General features: G+C 35.7%; 1 protein-coding gene and 1 long non-coding RNA gene across 5 annotated transcripts in view; one reads left to right on the top strand and one right to left on the bottom strand.

The window, feature by feature from the left end:
* The window catches only part of SKAP1 (src kinase associated phosphoprotein 1), a 296,926-nt gene that overhangs the window by 155,036 nt on the left and 116,998 nt on the right, over window positions 1-24,892 (bottom strand). The window lies entirely within an intron of this gene.
* LOC109027090 (uncharacterized) lies at window positions 2,465-6,258 on the top strand. The gene is made up of 3 exons (XR_008680065.2): window positions 2,465-2,581; window positions 5,269-5,437; window positions 6,088-6,258. It is a non-coding gene; the product is annotated as an uncharacterized lncRNA (long non-coding RNA).

Raw genomic sequence — 24,892 nt, 5'->3', positions numbered from 1 at the left:
TTATTAAAATTAACAATACTTCCCATCAGCACAAGACAATCTATATTCAAAATTAAAACAGTAGGAATGTTTATCTATTCAAGCATTCTGATAGGCTAAATATTGTTGACTGCTAAAAGAAATAAAGTTTTCAAGCCTCTTTTTCCTATATATTCATAAATACTCATGCTTATGAGTAATATCATATTCAAATGCCTGAAATTAAAAACATGTTTCCTTATGAAATTTGGTATATTTGGCATGTCATTAAAAAAATTCCTGCCTACTTTTTTAAAAAAAATTTGATATCTTGGAAATAAAAGAAGGGATAAACTGATCAAATTTTGCACTGTACTGTTTAACTACAATAAATAGAAATAGGTAAAATTAGTAATTTCACAGCATTATTTAAATATTAATGTTTGCTGATTTCTACTACTTTCTGATATTTGCAAAACTGATCTGCATTCACTTACCAGCTGTGAGGTATTGTGTTAAACAGAAGTATAAATTTTTAGGCTCTGTTAGCTTTCAAAAAATAATATTGAGCGTTTTTTCTTGATTACAAAAAGAATGCAAGTTCATTACAGAAAAAAATGAAAATACAGAAAAGTACAAGGAAAAAAGAAATATTAGCCCTATTATGTTGTAATCTGTAGTCATTATTAACACTTTAGAACACATCCTTTCAGTATTTTTATCTATGCACCAATAAGTATATATATATATTTAAAAATTAATATTTAATCAAAAGTAAGCCTGAATGAAGACTACGTCATATTACAAAATGAATTTTATTTTTTCATCTAAACTAAAGGAGTATTTCAGAACATGTACCATGTTTCACCTAAAGAGTGGCTGCAGTTATATAATAAACTACATCTGCTGAAGAACTGAACATTAGTTTAAAATCCAGGAGTTAAGCAGTCAATAGTACCCTGAAGTGGGTGATGGAAATATTCTCAGAATTAGTATGAATTTTATTATTAGGGGACAGATGGATTTATAAGATCTCAAAATTTTGAGGCACATTCTCTATTTTAGATACTTGAAAAATCTGTTTCATATGTTTGGATATCAAAATCCACTAAATCTACTATGATAACAATTCCTCTATGAGGCCAGTTTCATGTCCTTGATGATTAGAAACTAAACATGGGTTACAAGGTAGAGAAAGGGGCAATTCAAGAATTATTTGTAACTAAAGATGGTATGTTTTTTAATGTTATTATCAGAGGAAAGAAACCAAACCATTAAAAAATTATGTAACATTATTAAATTTAATTCAAGCCAATAATCTAAGCTTACACTGAACACTCATTCCAACTATTTAACCCTGGCTGCTGAGCTGAGGCTATAACAGCAGGTGGGTTATCAGACAATGCACTAGAATTTCACAAGATCGATTAAGTCAGAAGATAAACAAGAACTTCCCCAGCCTCTTATATTCTTCCCAGATAATCTGTTTTATGTTCTTGAGGAAGGAAAGGCAAATCTTAAGCTTTACACTGTACCTTAGCATACTTTGTCTCTCTTCCCTATTTTATTTCTCACATAGTTTACATTACATCATGTCATTTCATTTATTGCCCCCCTGAGGAATGCAAACTATGTGAAGGCAGGGTTTTCCACTGACATATCTTCAGTGCCTAGAACAGTACCTGGCACATAGTAGGTGCCCAGTAAATATCTGTTGAATAAATGAATGAGATTTCTTTAACTGGATAATTAGGGTTAGCAGAAGTCAATTTTAAATATTCAAAGAAAAGAAAAATATTTTACAAAAAATTAAAGACACTTCTGGCCTGGTGTGGTGACTCACACCTGCAATCTCAACACTTTGGGAGGCAAAGGCAGGAGGGTCTCTTGAGACCAGGAGTTTGAGACCAGCCTGGGCAACATGGTGAGAATGTTTCAAAAGACAAAAAAATTAGCTGGGTGTGGTGGCATGCGCCTGTAATCCCAGCTACTCAGGAGGCTGAGGCAGGAGGGGTTTGAGGCTGCAATGAGTTATGATGGCCACCACTGCACTCCAGCCTGGGTGACAGAGTAGACCCTGTCTTAAACAAAAACAAAAACAAAAACAAAATCATAAACTTTTGCTCAGAACTTGCATTTCTTTAACTTTGCAAGCACAAATTTTTATACCTGTTGACCACCTTCATGGGGTTACTTTGAAAATAGTAATTACTAAAGCCCACTTCACTGAAAATTTGAGAGTTAATTTTTAAAATTTCTGAATTTTGGGGCCACTGGTGCTGGAAAAAAATTACTCTCTCTGTTCTCTTTCTTGTAAAAAATTCAGTGCTAACCCACACAAATCCAGACAGCTGCCTCATCTATCCTGCTTCATCTATTCTCTTGCTGAGGACATTCTATATTCTTAGATTCCTATTGAACAACAGCACCATTCTGAAAAATTTGCATACTGGCAATCAAATCATTCTGCAAACAGTAACGCAGATTCCAATGATAAGATGAGTGAGCAGGATGCAAGAACATCTTAAAGATCACCTGCCACACTTGTGTTTGAGGTGCTCAATGGCTGTTTACACCAAGTGCCATCTGGCTCTATAGATATAATAACAATTATTCCATTGAGGTGTGTAGCTCCCTAAATCATATTAATATACAATGATTCCGCTAGTCTTATAGGAGTTGATGTCTCTGTGTGCTCTCATTTAACCTGGGTAATGTGCTAAAACAAGTCTGCCTCATCATTAAGAATTGATTTTTTATTTATGTGAATGTCACTGGCAATCCCACGATATCCCTTTGTAATTCAGTTGAACAGGACTGCATACTAGTGTTAATCTATTTTTATGGCATATCTTTAAAAATTTGCAACATCTTGCTACATTTGGATATTTATATAGAGATTTGTGTTCCTGAAGAAAGCTGTTGTTAGCTTTGGAGATCCACTTCATACAGCAATAGGGCAAGTATCTAATATACTTCATTAGCTATCTTATATCAGATAAGGGTTTATTTCTTTAAATTATTTAACCTTGGTATAACCTACTAAAATCACATAAATTACAAATACACTAATGAAAATCATTAGTTTAGCCTATTCAAAAAAAAAAAAAGAAAGAAAGAAAGAAAAGAAAAAAGAAAACTTCCAACAGGGATAAAATTAAAACATTTTAAAATCAGCCCTCTGGAAGCATTTCATGAAAATAACTTCGTGAATTTGCCATGATCACTCATTTCTTAATGTTGTCATTGGTCAATCGTTTAGTCATTGATGTTAACAACTATTCTGATGTGCTAACATTTGTAAAAAAAAAACAAAAAAACAAAAACACATCGCTTTTTTTCTGGCTGATTCAAAATCTGATTTTAAAAGTCATAGTTACAATTATTTATAAATATGCCTTCATGAGTTTTGCTAATTTAAAATGAGATAAACACAATAAGCAACAATAAAAAGAAAAAATACATATTTTAAGATACCAAGAAAAAATACTACATCACAAAATTACACTTTAAATCTAGTCTTCCCAACAGTATTTACAAGATCATTAAATAATTACCTTATGGGGAAGTTCGTCAGAACACCTCTCATATTTGGATGAGTATTATAGACTTTGAACCTGTTCATAAAGCAATAGCAAGCTTCTTCAGAAAGTCACTGAATTTTGGGCATGGGGAGATATGGTAAGTTATACTGCAGGTCTTGACCATTTTATGCTGCTGCTTTAAAGGCAGAATTACTCTTATGCTGTTGAATTTATCATACACAATTACTGATACTGCAACTCATAAGGAAGTTAAGCAAAGTTTCAGAACAAATAAATGAGGTAACAATTTTTCAAATCTAAAGGATTTTGAAGAGGATTGTCACTGCAAACTATAAACTACTGTAAGATTCTTGGTCTAGAACAATCTCTTGTGGATTATTTAGACAATTTTTAAAAAAGCATACTGGGGCAAGTTCATTTTTCTAACTTGAAAATATATGTCGTAAAACTTAATTAAAGGCTCAAACTTAAGAAAGACACATTCATAAAAAACCTACATTTGAGTTAGATTGTGAAATCTATGTAGTTTTCAATATAATATATTAATATCTGTAATCCTTAAGCTGTAATTTTTACAAATATGTTTTCCAAGAGCTGCATAAATTAACTTCTTTATGTATTGTATATGTTATAAATAACTAGAAGGAATTACATACTTTTATATTCAATAAATAAATACATTTAAAGCTCAGATACTTTCACTAAAATAGATCCACAAATAAGCTTGGAATGTTCTTCTGTGGTCTTCAGAACTATGTGTGGTGAGCAATTATCAGGAATAATACATGTGTCTGTTTTTGAATTCAGTAAGCCTTCTAAACATTATTTAAAAACTACTCCACAGAGATGATAAAAGGTGTATTAATCACCTAAAAGCCTATAAATTGAGATTTAAGGTCAGAGATATTCCCTTAGTTTACTTAAGATATTCCTTGGATATCCCTTAGATATTTCCCTAGTTGTCCCACACGGGCTTGCTTGATCACACATCATATCCTGGTACATACGAGGTTCTGAGTTAGCACTGTGGAATTGGTGTACAAGCCTTACAAGTCAGCTTTTAAAACGTAATAATGATAGCATCTATGATACTATTCTAGTGATTCTACGCTTTTCTTTTTGTTAAAATCATCCCTTATTTTAGGAATAAGCTAAGTAAAGAGGGAACATGGAGTCAGACTGAAATCTACTTCAGGGCTCACCTTTGTCGGATGAACAGTGAACGCTCTGACATTGACATTCACAGCAGCATTGCTGCCGGGTATTGCTATAATTTGCTCTCTATGATTGTTCCTTTAAACAAAAAGCTCTGCGCTCAGCATGCAAAGAAGTTAGAAGTGCGGGAAGGAGGGGGAACCACACATATAAGAGGAGAGAGAGGAAAAAACTGCAGATCAATCATTTATAATTAACAAAAATCCGATTGGTGCTTTAAATAGAGATCAATGTGTTCCAGGCTGCCTGGATTGTGGGGATGTATTCACCTTCTGGTAACTCTCCAAGCAAGCTGTCACACCTACAGAATCACCATTTGTTTTCTTAACAAAGCTTCAGGGGGCGCCAGGCTCTCATTGAAATTTCATTAATCTAATGGAGTAAAGTCCTATAGAAAAAAATCAAATTCTCGTTGGACGAGATGCTACCTGGGAAAGATAACCTCTGTTTGAACTCTCAGACTCGGATCTCTCTGCTATTAGTCTGAGGAAACAGACAGCAACAACGCTGATTACAGCCACCGGCCTCAACAATTTTTTTTTCTAACTAGCAATTTCGAGTGCAAGTGCCACAGTGTCAGCTAAAGAAACACAACTGCGGGTTTTCTGCAGAGCAAAATGGTTCTGAAATGTCACTGAATAGCTCACAAAGGACGCCAATCTACGACAACAGAGATATAAGCATATAGGAGAAAGGGTCCACACATCCTCCTTTCAAAGGTATGTTGTTTACATGCATGTAATTTGTGAAACCCACAGCTATTCAATTCAGGGTTTTCACAGAAGTCTAAACCAAAATCTGTGTAGAAAGCAATTATCAAGATTCCTCCAAAAGTCACAGAAATTTGGGTGTGGGGAAATTATGACATGTTATACACATAAATAGATGCCCTACATAGTACATGACCTATATAGTATAGTCTTCAAGTTCCCAAGACATCAATTATGGCTGTTACGTGGTGATGATACTTCAGCATCACCTCCATGTGATTTGACTCACAAGTTTTCAAAAGTGGCCTAAATCTGGACATGTCAATATATAGTAGCAACAGTTACTTTGAGAGGAAAATATGGAATGTTGATTCCTTAAAATTCTTTCCAGGAATGTCCCCATGGCTCATCTGACACATGGCAAGGGTATATGATGGTACATGTATGTGACAAAAAGAGCCAGCATGACAAAGGCTGCATCTATGCCAAAGTAAAATAGCTTTTGGTATTGCTTATTTTTTCCCAACTTAAATGGCTATTTGTAAAAATTTAAATGACTAACAGACCAGTAGTTTTAGGCACAAAAGTCTAAAACAGAGAATGAAACAACCTGTAGAAAGCCCTCTGCTAGACTCTTATATGATCACTATGTTTTGCAGGAAGCAACTGGGCAAAGGAAGTTGACTTCAATCGGGCAAGATCACAGTCAAGTTCAGCACTGCTTTCTGATTCCATAGACGTCTAAATCTGGAAGTGACAGTGCAAACCTTACTTGTGTTAAGGAAGAAGACTTATTGTACTTTAAACTAAAAAGAGAAACTAGTAATTTGAACATAAACTACAACTTGTATTTCCTTTCTTTTTTAAGCAGGGACCTAAAAATTGTAGCATATGATAAGGAGAAAAAAGTCATACTTTGAAAAAAGAAAACGAAGGTCATGACATCCTAGGCAAGCAATTGAAAGGATTCAAAAAATTCTGAGTCCATCTTTAAAGATACTTTTTTTCTTTTACAGTAAGCTTGCCGTTTTTCACCTAGGTCACATAAAGCTTGCTGCAGATCAGGAAATGTCTTCAGTTTCCAAAGCCTCTCATAGCAATGAGTCGCTTCCTCTTTTTTTTTTTTTTTTCCATTTTCTCTGTTTATGGGTAAACATTGCTCTATTTGGATATACTTAATATTTTTGTGTCTGGCACAAATTTATCCATAAGGATCTAGCTTCTTTTCACACGTAATTCCTTTAATTTTCTGTCTGAGATCCACCTGTAGAATTATACTTCCTGGTCTCCATCTACATCCTGTTTAAAGATATCACCGAGAGTGATATACCAATTTTTTAAAATTCTAAGCATTAGGAAAATGAGTACATAACACATTTATGTGTCTATGTGTATATACTATTTATGTAAACATATAATATATGCAAAACATATCATATGCATATACACATACGATATATGAAAATCTGTACATAGAAAAACTTAGTTTTACTCAAGATTATTAAAATTGATCCTGGGAACAAAACAATACACCTTTTCTAGGCATTTATCCCTACTATAGAGACAGAGAAAGAAAGATTGTGAGAGGGAGACATACACATTCAGATGAGCCTTCAGGGAATTGTATGAACTTTTGAACCAGAGATGGAGAGCCAGAGCCCAGCCTGTTCCCACTTTAATAAACATTTTTTTCTTCAATTAATTAAGGTTTGGAAAGAAAAAAAAAACACAGAAGAGAAGTAATTTAGCATGCAATGCATACTTTACAGATGGATCCTACCTTCGGATGCTTATTAAATCTATGCATGATTGCGCTGGAGAAAATTAATTGCATTGTTTCTCACTATTGGAAAATAGGTTGCAAACAGCTCAAAAATAAAAAGGAAAATGAAGCAAGGTGGTTGTTGTTGTTTAAAAAAAACAGCTATAGTATAAAAGAAATACTTTCAAAGTCCTAAAACAAGTAATACCCACGACTGGCATAAGAGCATAGATTTCTTTAAAATTGTTTTGATGTTTCGAAATACCATATATGCTGCCAGAATACATGTATCTACTTTAAGTTTGCAAATATTCTGGTCTAACTAAAATTTCCTACTCAGTAGCATTTGAACTATTCAATTAAGTGGTAAGTTTTTGTTCAAATCCTGCTGTGAGGAAAGATTTACGTGAGCAGCTGGGAGTAGACACTGGCACACATTCACTGCATCATGGTTGGCTGGTATTCTCTCCATTCCAGTCTTGGGAAAAAGTGATAACTTCCTCATTTTTTCAGAGAGAAATAGAAAATATTATTATAAAATATTCAGAATACAGGTAATCATTTGCATTTTATCATCTTTAATTAGGAAAAAAAAAGCACTACAGCTTCAGAAACTGAAGCCATTTTTCCTTTTCTGAAGGCCTGCTGGTGGAAGTTGAACTGTAACCTCTCTTAGACTGTCCTGAAAATGACCTTTATCAAACTTGAAAGGAGCATTCTCTGTCTAAGGAGTTAGACATTAATTTTCCTAACTCACATATTTCTAGATTTAAAAAAAATCCTTGTGTTACTTCCTTATAGACACTCCGTTTGGTAGGCCTTACCCTGTTGTTGACTGACTAAAAACATTTCACTTAAGAACTTCTAAACTTACTTGATTCCATGACCTAAATAGATGGTGGTTTTATTTTACTCTTTCACCTACTCTAAGTCTATAAATCAGTCTCTCTAATCCCTGGTTAACATGGTTATTTTAAACTATTTATCATGACACAAATTTTGCTAAAAGTAACAAACTAAGTACATATAAATAAATGAATCAGTCCTGTGTACAACAGGTTTTGTAGATACGGGTAAATATATACATTTACTAACATTGAGATTTATTTATATAGTGCCTTTCACCAGCAGATCTTGGAGAACAATATAAATGACCTTATAACCTTATAAATAGTTACAGCTATTATCATTCTTAGGAATGGGGCAAAACAAGATCATATGGTGAGATAGGTAGTACAAAACTTCTAAAACAAGTGTTCACTTTTATTCTCTTGCTTTACCTTTTAAATCAGACCTACCACCCTTTTAGGGTATTAACCAATTAAAAGTAGAGTCTCATCAGTGATTAAAAATATATATGGTTCAGTTCAGGCACGATTCAAAAGAAAAAAAGCCATGCTGCCATGAGAAACTAAAGTCAAAACCAAGCCAATGCCTTGAGCTGCTAGAGTTTTTGTAAATGTGACATAAAAATGTGTGGTTCTTATTTTATTGGTTATTAAAAAGAACAAAAGGGCCTATAAGGGAATGGACCTATGTAACTTTACCATTTCAAAGAACCATTGAAGGTATAAAAACAGGGCTAGCTTCAGAAATTTTGGCAGTCGCAGTCTTACTTAAGCCAAACCACTCTGATAGGTATGAAATGCCTGAATAATATAAGCGGGAAAAGGTCCAAGAAGGGAGATTTCTTAGTTTAAGGCACCTGAACCTATTTCCTGTTTTCAGAAAGATCTCTTCTGTTTGCTACACTCCAACCTTGAGCAGCCACTCCCACAGGGCTGACTGCAGCCTATACCTGCACATTTGACCTGCCTCTTGATTCCAGACTCTTTCCAGATGTTCCAGAGTTTACCTTTTAAAAGTTTCCCTTGCAGTTGACACCATCTTCCCCACCTTAAATATTTATTGGAAATGACAGTTCTGTATGTCATCCTTAGCTATTGGTCATCTAAAGTTTCCGGACTTCTATAAAGAACCTGTCACATTAGAGTATTTTATTATCTTTCTGCATAAGTCAGAGTGAGCGTCAACAAACAACTAGTCAGAAGCTGCAGGCAAAACAGTTTTGGTAGCATGGATAACTCAGGCTCTCCTTGGACTGATTCTGACTGACTATGTGGAAGGGGTTACCCTGGATTCCCAATTCTAGAAAAGTAGATGATTGAATTCACTTTCAGGAATCCAAGAGTTTAGAATAAGTTTCAGATTTTGAGATACCGACTATAAAATAAGAATAGTTAAAAGACAAAAATTAAAAACTCTTAACTGTTTTAGACTTTATTTTATATTTCTTATGCGTCTTACACTGAGTAGTACACTATTCCCTTGGAGCAAAAAGCTCCCTGATGACTACGTAATTCGCTTCAAGACACTATATTTTGATTTAGCAAATCCCTGTATTCATTTATTTCATGAGATCCTGTTTTCATGAAAGAGTTAAACTCCTTCTATAAGGTAAAGAGCTTAATCACTATGGGATGAGATATTTTTTCTATTTTCCAGCGCAATTACTCTTTGTCTTAAATCTAATTGAATTCACTTTCCATGTTAGCGGGGGAAGGGAAGTGGGTAGGAGTGATGCAGCATATGTTAGAAGACAAATAGTGTAAACTGTAGACCTTTTAATACAGTGGATTTTTGTAAAGATAAAAAATTGTGATCTGATAAAAATGTTTAATATTCAGTGGTATGGCAGGCGTGGGGGAGATTTTGACCATCAGAAACTGGATTTTGTGTATGGAGAATATCAGGGACATTGCATAGGGAACATTCGTATTTATAATTTATAAAGCACCTTGGGATTCTCTAGACGAAAAGCACCATATAAATATGAGCATTTTCATTTCATGTGGGTGATCACAGATTGTTGGCATTTCAGCATAAACCATATTTCAGTAGTGAAAGGGATATAAACTCTTATGTAGATTTGGTTTTGCTGCCATTTTCTCTTCCCTGAGTTGTAACATACACAATGGAGCATGCCCTTATTGGCTGCCTCCTTTACCTTTTCTAAAGTTCCTGTCTATTTCGTTTGTCTTTGTGGTGTCAATGTACTGTCCAGCATTTGGCTTTATACTTATAAGCTAGACTACTGAAGGAAGTAAACATTTATCTTGGATCTATCTGGTATAGTGTTTTCCATCCTTCAGTATTTCTGATGTCTAAGGGAGGAAAACCTCCAGATATCATTGAAGGGGGAAGAGGGGGAGGCTGTCACTCTGTGGCACATTAAGACACAGTATAGAACAGGAGACTACTATTATTTCAAGGTTCTTTGAAAGTTCTTTAGGATATGACAGAATATATATGTATGTGTGTGTGTGTGTGATTTGAAAATCTGGATCATACAATCACATTTTAGGGGATCAATCTGACAAACATTTATTGAATGTCTAATATGTGCTGACAGCCCACAATCCTTTGGAGATGCCAGTGTATGTAGTATAATGCAGGTAAATGGTGGTAGGCAACAGCTATGATAACTGATCTAGTAAAATGCAAGACAGGAAGGGGTTGAGTCCAACTTGCGGCAACTAGGAAGCCAGCTAGAGAAGAGGGAGTTTGAGCATGGCCTGGAAGGATGAGTGGGTGGATGGGAGGATGGGAAAGGCACTCCAGGTGGAAGGCACAGGGCTGGGTTTGCGGAATGATGATGAATAATCCTGTGAGGCTGGGGTTTGGGGCATGAGTTTCACATGTAGGAGGTAAGATGAAAGGTAGGCTCAGTATTTCAGGTCATGGTTTCAAATCCTCTTCAAAATAAGTGTAGGTCATGAAGCTGCAGTGTTATGAGAAAACAGTTTTTAACTACGAGTGTTCCTAGCTTATTATTTCCCCTGTGTGCTTAAGAGTTTCTGGCTTCACTAGTTCAGGTCCTTCCCAGGCTCACCATCATCCAAGGAGGGCTCTGCCATTCTCAGTCAAGTCTTTTGGCCTTGTGATGCAGTATGGGGAGAATGTGGAGAATAAGATACTTAGGTTGACAGTAGAAGACAGGGAGCGAAGAAGCAGTCTCCACCCCATATCTTCAAGGATTAAGAGAGACAGGGCAGAATGGCATGGGACTGTGAGAGAGTTCTGGGACAGGAGAGTGAGAGGCTCCAGGGAGTTCTGGGGATTTTGAAAAAGGAGGAGAAAGTTGCCTTGTAAAATGGGCTACAGGTATTTTTGAGGACAGAAATTCCTACTTTTGTTATGCTTCTGTGAATGTGATACTTCTTCAGGACTGGGTCCTGGTGTCAAAGGGATAGACAGCTCAGTGTGAGATTGCATGTGATTTTCCATGGTCTGGAGGCTATATTATATTTATTAACCACATATTATACCAAGAGAGAGTGATGAGGGGTAAGCCTAAAAATGAAATGGATCAGAATCTTTTAGCATTTTGCTCCTCCATGAATTCTCCATTTAATGATTAATGTTTGTTGAATAGATTGAGATGGTTCTCACTGTATATATTAATTACTGCTTAACAATAATGTGTTTTCTCTTAATCCTGTCACATCTCTTTAATGGCTGCCTTAAACTTCCACTCTCCAGTCTCCCTAAGCCCTAGGCCAGTCCCTGCTCCATGGCTTTTTACTCTTAGTAAATGGCTTTGCCTTCTCCTCCCTTCAAGTAAAAATATCTCTGTATCTTCATTCTCTTCTATCCTTTAACTCCTTTCTCTAAGGAACGAGTCCCCTGCCTGTTAGCCAGGACTGATTCTTGTATAGTATTGACTGACCCATTTCTACCTTTCCAGGACCTGATTCTATCCATTATCTTCTCTTTTAGACTGGTTCTTTCTCATATGCTGGAAAATCAGCTCAGATCTCCCCTCTCCTAAAACTAAAATGAAATAACCAAAAAGCTCCTCTCTCCCCCTACCATTTATCCCTTTCATTCTTTTCACCAAACAACTTTTTTTAGGTAACATATACCCACAGCCTCTAGTTTCTGAGTACTCGCTCACTCTAAGATCACTAATAACTAGACTTGTTTTTAGTAGACTACTGAAACTGCTCCTTGGAAGATGAGCAAAGATCTTCTTGTTTTGTTTCCTCTCTATTCCCACCAACCCTTCCCATCAGTCCAATATCCAATAAATTATAAATTTTCAGGGAGATTCCCAATTACCTATCTTTATATTCCTTCAGCACCTAGCATTATGCATTGCACATGGTAGAGACTCCATGAGTATTTGAATTGAATCTAGATTTCTTTCTTTCTTTCTTTTTTGAGATGGAGTCTCGCTCTGTCACCCAGGCTGGAGTGCAGTGGCGCGATCTCGGCTCACTGCAACCTCCGTCTCCTGGGTTCAAGCAATTCTTCTACTTCAGCCTCCCAAGTAGCTGGGATTACAGGCACCCACCACAATGCTCAGCTAATTTTTGCATTTTTAATAGACATGGGGTTTCACCACATTGGCCAGGGTGGTCTTGAACTCCTGACCTCAGCTGATCCGCCCACCTTGGCCTCCCAAAGTGCTGGGATTACAGGCGTGAGCTACCGCACCCAGTCTGAATCTACATTTCTTAGACCTTCCTTATGGTCCCCTGGCTCCTGATTTTCTTCCACCATGTTAGGAACCTTGCAGTAGTCTCAATGCTACAACTGGCATCAGGGCACATAGCTTTCTTTAATGAGCTTACAGAAATAGGAAATATCTCATCCTCAGTTGTACACAACAAAATTTTTAAAAAATTATCATTTATCAAAAAATGTAATGAAGACTATGTTATTTTGATTTTCTGTTGAGATTATAGAAAACCAACAATAAATAATCCAACATAAAATAGCGTATCATAATGATCAATGGTGGTGATCAACAACTTAAAAATGAATTCAAAACATGCTAATTAGCCAAACTTATCAGGTGAGTCTCCCACTGACCCAAACATAAACCACTTTTTATATTATTTGATAGCCTATATTTCTTGAGCATTTTCCCAGAAAGTGCCTCAGGTGGCTGATATGATATATACTAAACTATATCCAGGAATTGAGCCAATCACTGCTATAATAATATATTGATAGGACATCTTTAATAAATACGACTTTTTTTTCTGCAGAGGGTAGAAGAACACATATTCTTACTTCAAATCCAAACACTTAAAGATAATCAATGAGATGTAGGGACTTTTGTACTACTATGTTGCTCTTGGGTGTCTTATATTGCTATGGAATTTCACTAACAGGAAGTGAAGTTTCCTTCTCCCCTCCATTTCATGGAAAACCTTTAAGAGTGGTGAGGAGCAGCTGAAGTGCCACTCAACTTCTTTCACATGTATATATGCTGAAGTTACTCCGCCAATTCTCTACCCTACCTTGCTGTCCACCTTATTGCAAGCAATATGAAATGCCCAAGGAAGTCAATACTAGCTTACTATAGTTGTTTACTTGTAGCATTCCTTTAGAATGGGCCTAACCACCAAAAATACAAAGAATCTATGAGTTTCTGTGGTGCATTCTAATGCTCAGTTAAAATCCATCCTCTTTGTCACTATTTGGTTCAACAGTTTAGGTCAACAAACACTCTGGGAGCACTTACTTGGGGACAGGCATTGTGCTAGGGCTGCAAAAAGCCAGAATCCAGTGAGGGATAGAGATTTGTAAGCACAGAATTTCCATACAAGACTGGTAGTGATTTGAAGAAGTCAAATCACAGTGAATAATAATTTTAAAAGAGTGAGCTGTGTTTTGGGCAAATATATATTTTAAACTTTATCTTAAAATATAGAATTGCTCAAATTTAAAAGTTGAAATTTAAGTTTTTAAAGATCAATGAAATGCTACAAAAATAATATATAAACAAGTACAAAGTGAAAAAACAAGACAAAAACATTGACTAGTTTAGTCACTGAACAGATTGTTCTCAAAATAAAGGTCTTTAAAGGTAGCAAACTTGGCCAAAGAAATATTGGAGAGTCTTACTTCACAAGCAACTTTAAATTTGCTTTCTGGTTATGCTAAGACATTACCAGGTGACGAGCATTCCAAGGCCACTGTCCTGTGATACTGTGGTGGGGAAGGGGGTCTCCTGGTCACAGTATGGTTTTCTCTTTTGAAGGCTCTCTATCCCTAGATATTCTAGTTCAAATCATTTCTCATCTCAACCACTTCAAATAAACTATGAATAGTCTTTTACCTTAATGCCTATGCAATTCATCAAATACTACTCAGTAGTCTTGGAAATATAAATAGATGAGCATTTTACTCTTAAGAAGCACTTTATTCACCTGGTCTCACTACAGCTCTATGACCAAAGTTGTTGAGTGAGTATGCTAAGACCATATTGAACACACATAAAGGAGGCAGACTTTAAAGGGACCGCTTTCCTTCAGGCTCCTCAATTTTTGTGTCTATAGAACCATCTTATGTCAGAAAACTATATATGTGCAAAATATTAGTTTTCTGACAAAATATCTGTAGAATACACAGGCTTGGGGAAAAACCTTCAAAAATTTGACTCCAATGGGTATTTCCAAGATGAAATACAGTCCTCTGAATTTATCATACCTAGGACACATAGAAGGTTGCTAGATAATAAGGGTATATTTTCTTGCTATCTATGAAATAAACTGTCAATGTTTGGAAAACCCTAAGGCGTACAGGTCACTAGACTATTCAGGAGTGTGAATGCTAAGGTTATAACTGGGGATTATACACAGAAACATCATAATATGTGTGAGATTTCATATTTTGTTTTCATCACATCACCTCAATAGACACTAAGGAAACAGAAGTAAACTTGGGAATGGCTGTGAGTTTTAAAGTTAAAAGAAAAAATGAAAGAGTTTTAAATTCACAATCAGCTGTATTACTTGATTTTAAAAGAAGGGGTGATTTGCTACATCTAATGTAATACCAAAGTATTATATAGCTAAATTAACTATAAATAAAGCATAATGGACCTCTATAAAAAACACTTATTTTATGTAATAATGACACTTATAGACATTTTTGTATATGCATTTTTGGAAAATCCAACTTTTAAATACAGATAAGGAAAGGAAGTCTCTAACCTGTCTACTTCCTGGTTCTATCATACAAGAGGATAAAGACATTTTGGAGTAGATTCCCTTGAAAGTTACAATAATAGCTGGAAGAACAGAAAGCAATGTAGATAAGCAAAGAATAAAAGTGTGGGAGAATGATGGGAAATTCTTAACTTCAGCTGCAGGAGGTGATGTAGAAGTTATAGAAGGTAGTGTAGAATTGTGTAGAAGACAGAGACAAGCTCATCTCCACTTCTAAAAATTAGAGCTAACGGGCTTCTGCTGCATCACGAGAGACTCAGACTAAACATGAGGAACACAACCTGACAGGAACATCCATTAACATAAAGTGGCTTTTTAAAGGATATAATGAAACATCTTTCTCAAAATATCAACTAAACAGAAGTAATTATTCATCTTTCTCAGATACTTTAGATGTAGTATTTGTTTTCCAAAGACAAGCTATGGGAAGTCTTGTTTTCCAAGGCAGGTTTCAATTCTTTAGTTACATAGTATTGAATTCAAAGTAGTAACCCTACCATTGGAGCTAGGAAGTCATTGAATTAAAACATTTCTTTAACAAAAAGAATTCCCTTTACTCTGCATTCTCACCAATATCTGTTATCTTTTGTCTTTTTAATAAAATCCATTCTGACTGGGAAAATTTTTTTCTTTAATAGTAGTAATGAACTAGAGACCATCAGGTTCAACTCCTTATTCTGTATATTGAGAGGCAATATAGTATAGTGCAGGGATTGTCAAACTATGACTTGGGCAAAATCTCACCCACACCATTTTTTGTAGGTCTTAGAAGCTTAAAATGATTTTTATATTTCTAAATGGTTGGAGAAAAATCATATCTTGACATGTGAAAATTATATGGAATTCAAGTGTCAGTGTCAAGTTTTTGTTGTTGTTGTTATTTATTTGTTTACTTTTAAAGAGACAGGATCTCACTTTGTTGACCAGGCTGCTGGAGTGCAGTGGTACAATCATGGCTCACTGCAGCCTCAACCCCCTGTACTCAAGTGATCCTCCCACCTTGGCCTCCCAAAGTGCTGGAATGACAAGTGTGAGCCACTGCACCTGGCCTATAATAAAAGTTTTAATGGAACACAGCCACAATCATCCATCTAAGTATTGTCTAAGGCCACCTGCACACTATGATATATTTGCGCATTTGCTGCTCTTGAGACTGTATGGACCACAAAGCCTAAAGTATTTACTATCTGGCCCTTTACAGAAAATGTTTACTGACCTCTGGTCTAGTGGCTGAAGGACATAAAGACTAAAGCTAGATTAGCTGGGAGTGATGCTGGAAAAGATGGAGTGCCTCAGTTTCCTGTTCCCTGAGTTCCAGTTCTGTCAACTGGGAACAATAATGGTACTTATCTGATAGAGTTGTTGTGAGAATTAAATGAAAGTGTTTAGAACACTAGTGCCTGCTATAAAGTAAGGATTCAGTAAATGTGAGATATTTTTATTATTACACATGAAGAAACTCTGGCCTACAGAGATAAAGTAACTTCACAAGTTCATAGAATTTGCTAGAGGCAGACTGGGAGAATTTCCTGATTCTTGCTTACATTATATTGCCTTTTTTATTTTCAATATGGCCTGACCAAAAAAAAAATTCTTGTGGCTTTTTTGTTGCTGTTTTTAAACTACCTCATGGGCTCTCTAAATGAAAACTTTAGTTTCACCAGACTCTTCTCCTATCAATCCTGTTACCTGTAGTTGCCCAAAGACAAGTTGTGGAACATTTGAGATTTTCAGGTTATACATAAAGCTTCTAGAAGTTAAAATTTTCTTTATTCTTTCTAAAACAGGATAATAGAGGCCTCTACAACTCAAATCTGACAAATGTGTTAAAAATTTTTGTTGCTGCAAAACCTTCAGAAACAAATAACTGAAGTATGTATAGAGACCCCAGGATCTGAAAAGATGGCAGATTAGTCCATGAGCATTCAAAGATACTTGTTATTCCCAGTATAACATATCCCATTTTCTCTGGTCATTTTTTTTCTTTATTAACTCTTGTACATTACCAACACAACCCCAGATTTTGCTTATTCTATGAAACCTCCCATACCTAGAATGTCTACTTAGTGGTCCTCGACAACCACCTTTTTCAAGGCTTTGTTCATAAGAGGACTTACTTCATTAAATCCACTCCCAGTTGGTCACTCCATTACGCCACATTTCCTTGTCAGTTGGTACACAATTTTAAACAATTACGCATTTGTCACTGCTGTCTAATTGTTCTCTAGTTTTTCTCTTTCTAAATAATATAACATATCTTGCAACAAAACTGTAATTCCTTATAACCAGTTACACACCTTTTTTAAAAAAAATCACCCATAGTACTTAGTTGAAGTTATTTACCATAGTAGGTATTCAACAAATGCTTCTTGCATTAATAAATGAAGAACCACAAATACATCCTATGAACAGAATTTCAATTTTAGAATGAATCAATAACACCTTTAGACTACCATCAAGATTGTGAAAGTGATAATTTTTGGTACATGAATTTAAAGATCATCTAAATTAAACCAAAAGTGTAAAAGTACCTTCATTAAAATGGAGACTACAACCTATAATAGAGAAATTAACTCTAGATCCCTAATGCTTATTACTCCTTTCGGATACATCATTCCATGACACTGGAAAATATTAGATCTGATAGGGATTTTGCAGGTAGCGATAAAACCTCATGTAAGTATTTTTTTAATCCACCCACAAAGGATTATGTTGAATTCCCAGACAAGTATAATTTTCATCTGCATGTCTAACATACCTATAGCAACATTACTTAATATATGAGTATGTGAAGTGTATTTTATTATAATAGTAGACAAGCAAACTGAATGTGTCCCATGAAGGGGTCTTTTCCATTAACTTTTATAAAGGCTTTCATTTCAAAGTTTCATTAACATCTGACAAGCAAGCTGAAAAAGCTTTGCTTAGAGCTTAGGTTAGGGGCAAAATGCATTTCGGTAGAACTATTCCAAGATTACACTGACAGACTGTGCGAGAACATACTAATTTGTTTTGTTTTGTTTTGTTTTGTTTGGAGTGTGGAGAAAAGAGAGAGAAAGGGAGAGAAGAGTCATGGACCCTACTTTATGGTTGCCATGGATGCAAGGTCAGCCTTCCACACTTGGATCTACCAGCAGAGTTCAGACAGGTCAACGTGTGACCGGCTCAGGCCCTGGGGTTAAAAGTTCAAGCAGCTATGGAAAAACCAATATGTCCACGCAGAGTATGCTGTACAATTTATTTCAATTTACATCAAGCCATGCATATAAAATTTAGATAAATTCCATTCAGATCTGATGTTGCCTGACACACAATGTATGCAAACAGATGTCTGTGGGGCTTTTTCTGTGCTTTAGAAAACAACATTAAATTTAAAAATATGTCTCTGGGATTTCTTTATTGAATTACAAAATGAACATAATTTTAACTTAAATGTTTTCATTCTTTTTTCCAATTTTTTTGTGTGGGGGTCTTAATAATTTCTCAGTTCTCAATCTACTCTATGTCATATTAAAGAGGATAATGTATATTTACAACTACAGCTTCAGTGTTATTGTAGTTATAGATTCTATTTATATCCCTTACCACTTTCCGCAAATATTTAGTGATTGATATTTCTGATTTATCTCTGGTTTCTAGCCTCATCTCCATTCCTTTCTACTTTGAACATAGCAAGTCCTGGAGGCTGCTAGGTCGTCTTCCAGCCACAAGGTGGCTCTCCCAACCCCTTCTCTCAAGCCAATCGATGTACACCTTTGCTGAATTCTCCAGGCGGACTACAATTCAGAGCTAATTATGATCTATAAATGCCATTATTTTCATTGTGAAGTAAATGGCTTATGATCAAGACCCTGGTACACTAAGATACAATGCAAAACTGGTCTTTAAAAATAGGAGAAAGAAAAATACCTTTGTATTTGCCTAATTTCTCTTCACCCATCCTTCCAAAAGTACAACTGAGCTATCCTTAGAGCAAAATAAGAAAAATAATAAAAGGCTCCAGAGGAACCTAATTTTGTTGTCAATGAACATAGTCATAGACTAGACAAGGTCAAATTTTAAGAAAAGTATACAACTTATTCTTACTTAAACTAGACCTACTTTTGGATTTGATATTTTACCACAAGAGAGTTTTGATGAGAAGACTTTGCAAAACTTTCTTAGAAGTCCCACATCATGCCATCATTGAAGAACAGTGATCTCCAATACTGCAAGGCTTTAAAAGGAGTGGAAATATTACATATTTCCTTTTTGTTGCTTAGCAAACATGTTGCATATTTCATAAATGTGATTTTTATAGAAGACATCATAATTTTCTACAGCTGAAATAGGCATAGAAAGACAAATCATTCATCCAATTACATGGAAGGTCTTTCTAAAAGTCTAAGTCCTAATTTCTTACAGTTTTTCATTTTCTGTTCTGGAGAGAAGCTATTTAACCTTTGGGCAAGTTTCGTTTTCCTTATCTGTAAAATGGAGATAAAAATAGGAACTATGCCTCATGGGATTTTTGCCAGGATTAAATGAGTTAATATACATAAAGCACTTACAAAAGTCCTTGTTACATAATAAAAGCCACATAAATGTTCGTTATTATTATTATTGTTTATTTGAGCTCAGTTCCTCCTTGACAAGTACTTCGTGACACAATCACTTGAGAAAAATAAACTTTCATAGATTTCATAAAGACCTGAAAAGTATCATTTTTTTTGATACCTGAGAGCTCTGATCGGGGTAACTGACAGTGTATGGGCTTTTTCTTCCTCAAGAACTTTAAAAAATAAGCATTTTCATCCCAATTCATGGTATTACTTTCAATATGACACTAAAAAAAAGAAACTGCTGATTTCCAAATCTCAAGCAGGTTTTAGATGACACTTTAAAAATGCATCATTTTACCAAAGCAAAAAACAACCATAAGTAGTGGTTCTAATAACTTGGTTCCGATATTTGTATTGTAAATATTTTCATGTTACTTTTCCACTATATTAAAAAAAAAGTCTTTAGGAGCTTACTCATGCCAGAATATAACTTTGTTAAGCCTCTTGTTAAACTTAGAACATATGAGTCCCCTGCTTCTAACATAAATAAATGTTTTGAATTCCCCGGTAAGCATGGCCTTGACAATTCTCAAGTAAATTTTCTAAGGATATAAATAATATCCTTAACTTAAGGTGGCCTGTAATAATTCAACCATGAGCAAAGGCTTATGTGGACACAAAATCCTGCATTCACATAAAACCTTGTTTGTATAAGGAAGGGTCTCTATGCACAGATATAAATATATACATATGTGTTGGTATGTATATATACATATATGTCCACATATATACTCTCTTGAAACCTCCCATCTATTTGGAAATACATATTCAGAGACCAAGAAAGATAATCAAATCCATTTTCAATAGCCAAGGAGAAGAGTATGACATTTTTAAATACCTGCTATACTGTCATGCAACTCTTTATTCTTTATTATGTCTGTCAGCTACTACTAGGTGCCTAGTAGACAAATGCTAGTTCTAGTCCTGACCATTTATTTCTATTTGGAATAATTTCAAGCCTAACTCTCTAGAACTGCTTGAAAATGTTGTCTTGGTATGTCGGCCTTGCACCTTTAATGAGGCTTGGAATAAGGGAAGGTGGAAAGGAATCTTTGGGCAATGACAATTTGGCACCATTTTTGAGGGAAGCCTGTCTTGGTTTTGCCTGCACTTGCACAAATACTACTTCGAAAGACCCTCTCTCCATTCTGAGCAATATGGTTGCATTACCAAAAGCAATATCTTTTATCAGAAGCAGTTTTTGCTGCATGCACCAACTTTCACTATATTCTTAGCAACTCTTTCTTTTATGCCAGTTCCAGACATCAGTTAACAAAACCCTTTAACGAACAGATGTACTGAAGAAATGCATCAATTTGTTATTTGCTACAGTTTGGGGTGTCTGTCCTATGGGTTTTCTAGCCAAAGGCTTATATGTTTCCCAAGAGAAATTTACTTTCATGAGAGAAGAAAATTGAGGTAAATCACTGCTGTTAGACCCTGAAGTCAGAGACACTGGTTTGTTGTCCTTCTGTACATGTGAAGAAAAACTCCACAGTTACAGAAACAATTGTGGTTCCAATTCATCTCTCATTCTCTCCCAATGTGAAAAATTACAAATGAAACTAAATTTCTCTCTGTCAATAGAATGTGTATGATTACAGCTGTTCATATTTTCACTCTAATGAAGGGCTGCACATTTAATTGTAAGATTTATTAGAGACTGTACATTGCTATGCACATGCAAAACAGTTAATCGACATCTAAAATGCTGGTTGTTTATTCTGACATTAATAATCATATTTCTTAATTTGAAACAAAAAGCATTTGGGGAAAACGTATTTTGTTTCCTCCAAATCGGAAAACAATAATTTCAATGTAAGAAATAAAAGGGCAAGAGAAAAAAATATTGATTTATGTATGTAAGGCAGGGGAACAATTAAAGATGCTTAAAAAAAAAAAGTCCATAATCCCCTATTCTGCTGGAAACAAGAGAGTTGATTGCCAGCTTTGTTTGATTTCACAGAGATCTCATACGAGGCTGGGTTCATAAACAGGTGAAATGATGGAGTTTATTGCAACACACATCAACACTGAAACTAAATAACTGTGTTGCCATCTCAGTCCCACTGAAAGACGGATGGTAAACTTGACCTGCCGCTGGTACTATCCGATTGCCATTTTTTATTCCCCCTTCGCCGCCCCCCCAGGCTGAGCCACGTTGAGTAAATGCATGTGCACGGTCAGGTCAGACCCCTGGATCGGGTGAAACTCCGTTCACATTTGCATACAGGCGGAGTCTCACAATGAAAGCCCATCTGTTCCCGTCTCGGAGTACAAATCGAGTGTCACCCAACTCACTGCAAACGACAGAAGCATGGCCATTAGATGGAGGAACACTCAGCTCAGGTTACGGATATGGAACTGCTGATTTGGGTTTAAATACCTGATAACTGAAGACTTTTCATTATATGTGAACAAAGAATGAACTTTGAACTGCTCAGGAGATACCCTCTCCCCACATTGGGCATCCCCAGTTCTATCCATTACCAATACGTAACTGCTATATTTTCCACTGACTCTATTTTTTGTATAAAAATTAGCCAGGCTGAATGTCACAATGCCCTAAATAATTGCTTTTTTGGTGGGGAGGAGGGAAGGATAAGGGTAAGAGGTGGAGCAGCAAGGGATGTTGTAAATAGAAAATGAACTCTGAACTCTATATGCCCCCAAAGGTCATTAATATCATGGCAGTGCTATTCCTTGAACTTCTAAATTTTACCAGGGTAGAAATTTTAGTTGCTAGAGTTTAACCAAAGTGTGAACTGCCCCTGCCCTTTAATTCCTCCCTCCCAAACCCATTCAGTTAAGCAAGGCACCTGCCTCCTAGGATCTTCACTCACGGGCCTGGTTATTCCAAAATCGTTTATCAATCACGATCTGTGTCAGAGATTATTTTTCTGTTAAAATTCGGCAAGTACTTTAGAGTTTACAGACAGAAATCACATATATTCTGACACAAAAAGATAGAGCTGTTCAAGAAGAAACCCCAGGATAATAAGCCTATCCAAGCACCAGCCATGATAAATACAAGGAAAATCATGAGCAAAAATATGGGTAGGATTTCATCAAATGCTTTCTTGTCCTATTTTATGGCAAGAATCTATTTCTACAAAAATCTTTCTAAGGAAGACACAAGCATCTGGGGTTTGGCTACTTGTGTTTATATTTGAAATACTTCTGTATTCTGTTACATGAATCACATTTAACATTAACATACGATTTTAGCCATTAGCCCAGTTTGGGCTCCAGTGCATGTGTGGTTACATGTCCAAACACACAAACTCTACTGTAGAGAAAGCAGATTGCCAGTTTTCCTTTTACCAGTTATGCTTCTTGTTTTCCAATCAGTAATAGTGTCACTATATGAAGTGCAAAGGTAAAATCTGATTGGGTGAAAAAAACTTTTAATATCTGCAAGAATTTTCTTGATTTGTTTTAAGTAATTAAGTAATTTGTTTTCTTGCATATACTTCTCTTTCTTAAAACACTTACTAGAACAATTTTATAGAAAAGAATGTATTAGGATGACGTAGAATCCAGAATGTTTAAAGGCCTTTGGTCTTAAAGGCTGTGTCTCCTCAGCAAGGGTTTCTATAACACTATGTGAAACTATGTTCTTATTGTTTGTCCTTTAAAAATAATACCAGGGTAAAGAAAAGATTTGAGGGCTATTTCTTTTTTCATCCCATGCAAGAGCTTACGGTCAACCTTAATGGAAGTTCTACATGCATTAAAAGAGAGAATAGACCCTTTGTTTCAGAAGAATGACCAAGACAAGGGTGAATTTCTGTTCCACTTTGTCAAGTTTAAGGGGAAACTGAATTCAGGAAAAGAGAGTGTGAGAGAGAGAGACCCCCAAACAACTTTCTTAGCTGTCTCCTCATTGCCTCCAATCTTAAACTTATAACGTTTTATTGTTATTCTGTAAACAAGTCAGGAATTTGCATTAGGAGATACTTGGCCATATGATATCTTGGAGGTGGGCTGTTTACTTGCATTCCATGCAGCTGGGTGTCTTCTGTGTGATCAGTAACAAAGCAGAAGAAACCAACAAGCCAGAAATATAATACCAGAGGTTTTCTTTCTGTCTACATCAGGAGAAAATGCTCCATTAAGGAGGTATAACTACTTTAATTCTATATTCCTAAAGGGATATGGATGAGAAAAAATCTTCTTGTTCCAAAATGATAAAATAACTTGTTTATAGAAATATGGGTTGCTTGGTTTCTTGTTATGCACTATTGGTGGCGGGGTGGTGGGGGGGTGGGAGGGCGCGGCTGGTGTGAACAGGAACCAAACCTTGAACTTAATTTCCCCTTTGAACTCATGACCTTTGACAAGATTCCCCATGCGTTCCCCTTCAGACAAATTTCATCACAATTACAGACCCTTCCACTTGAGTTAAAGATATATAATCATTGATTTGACCTAATTACCTGATACATCCCTTTCTTTGCAAGGTGAAGGCTAAATGTGTGAACAGAAGCTGACCCGTGAAGTTCTGATATCCAATTTTTATTCTAATTATCATAGAACACTTTCAGTCTTACTCTATTTTTCTCAAGTTTTCTTTTGGTCCCTTCCCTGAACCCACTATTCCTTCAAATTCAACAATGCCCCCTAGGTTTCAAGCTGCTTGGCAACAGACCTTCCAATGCATTATGCACTACATGTTCAAAGTGTCATTTTTAAACAAAAAAACTAAAGACCAACTCTGCATTAGAAAGTCGTCACTAATCCCTGTCTTTCATGAAAAAGTCTTCTGAGGAGATAAAAGAGTGGAAACTAGAAAGTTCCCACAAGGTTCTGAAATTTTCTGACTTCTTAGCATCAATCTATTATGATTCAGACTCTCTCCTAATAATTTACAAACTTCAGGTTATAAAGCAAACACAGGCAATATCAATAGAGTTAGTATAATCAGTTTAAACCACAGGGCTCTGTATTTTTTAAAGGGACTATGTGTGTGATGGTGGGGAGGTGGGGGATGTCTGCTAAGTTTGGTACAACAAATCCCAAGCAAAGACTTTAATAAGAAAGTTTAAATAATGGGATACATTTTTAAAAATAAAAT

The sequence above is a fragment of the Gorilla gorilla genome, chromosome 4, assembly GCF_029281585.2.
Source record: "Gorilla gorilla gorilla isolate KB3781 chromosome 4, NHGRI_mGorGor1-v2.1_pri, whole genome shotgun sequence".
Classification (NCBI taxonomy): domain Eukaryota; kingdom Metazoa; phylum Chordata; class Mammalia; order Primates; family Hominidae; genus Gorilla; species Gorilla gorilla.
Note: the sequence above shows the minus strand (reverse complement) of the source record. Positions and strands in the feature narration are given on the sequence as shown.